This window comes from Populus euphratica, unplaced genomic scaffold, assembly GCF_000495115.2.
Source record: "Populus euphratica unplaced genomic scaffold, PopEup_1.0 scaffold3578.1, whole genome shotgun sequence".
Classification (NCBI taxonomy): Eukaryota; Viridiplantae; Streptophyta; class Magnoliopsida; order Malpighiales; family Salicaceae; genus Populus; species Populus euphratica.
In genome coordinates, this window is record NW_011503389.1 from 1591 (window position 1) to 3180 (window position 1590).

Genomic DNA, 1590 nt, shown 5'->3' on the forward strand with positions numbered 1-1590 from the left:
ATTCTCCGCTTCAAACACGTACACCCTCGGTTGTGAGAAATAGAAGATTAATATGCATGAACAGATGATCATTTATTTTCCAGACATTTAAAAACTAAAATTTCATGGTGGATTCCAGATAATCATCAAAATGATTTTCATTTTTTCTTGGAACACATGATATTCAATAAGATATGATGTGTGCGTGTTAATTTGTGGGGGTTGTCATGGAACGAGCCACGATTCTGACTTCTTCCCATTCCTCACCTGGGTGAGAAAGCATGGCGGTACGAGTATTAATTTTGGTGAAGTTTCGACAGTAATTCATATTGGGACTGCAGAATTTCATGAAGAGTATGCTTTACAAGAATATATACGCTTTTGTTTGTCCCTTTTTTTAGGATTTTTGTTGATGCATGGCAGATTATTATCGGGAAAAAAAAAAAACCAAGATTGCAGACGAGGGAGGGAATCAAAAGGTTTATGATTGCCACCTTCTTCTTCTTCTTTTTTTGTTTTGGAGATAATTAAAAATTGCATCACTTAGATCCATGAAACTGTGTTAAGTGGTGTTAGTGGTTAGTGTTAATAGAAGGTCGCTTAAATTATTTTTTAAAGTATTTTTTTATTTAAAAATATATTAAATAATATATTAAAAAAAAGTTATCTTTAACTTTAACACATCAAAACAAATAATAATAATAATAATAATAATTTTGTAAAATATCATTTGAACTATTTCCCGAACAGCATCTTATTTGTTGTCATTTAGTGTTGTATTCATGCTAATTTTTATTTTAAGTTAAAGTAATCCTGAAATAACTACTATCACATTTAAATTTAATTAAAGCTGGTTATTTTTATATTTTGAAAATATTTTGAAAAACATCTTACTATTAGCTGAAGATAATTCTCTAGAAAAATGCAGCTCAATATATTTAACCAGTCGTATTATATAAAATTTCCAATTAGATTCAGTTTCTCTCTGATAAATTTCCGTTCCATGTTCGGGGTAGTATTATTCTACGACATCGTTTTCAATCTGAATATGATTAGAGCATCATTATCAAAAGGCAAAATAAAAAAAAAAAAAAAAAAGAAGAAGAAGAAGCAGAGGCATGAGGTACCTAGGCATATCAGCGTGATGGGACAGGAAAATATTTATTACAGGGGCGGTGTCTCATGCTAAATAGAAATTTATCGAGTTAATTATCCTTGCCGGTAATATCATATAGTTTTCAAATAAAGCTACAGGTAGCCATTTTATGAAGGCAGTGTCTGTTTTTATTGGAAAAAATAAAATTAGATCATGATTTTAATTTTAAAGCGGGAACACTATTTTGATCATGCTGAGACAATTCCTCCATGGACAAAACATGTAAATTAATGTATAGTTCAACTGTATAGCCAATCCCCTTTGCTTTTCAAAGTAATATTTGACGCCACAACCTACCAAAGCTACCATGCTTTTAAGGCACTAGACCTCCGAAATCACCAACCCAAGTGATGTGACCTGTCTGCCTCTCTCTCCTAAATTATTGTGTAAGAAAAATTAGATAAGAGCTACCAGGACTCTCTAGTCTGTACATGTGAATGGATCCTGTGGAAGAC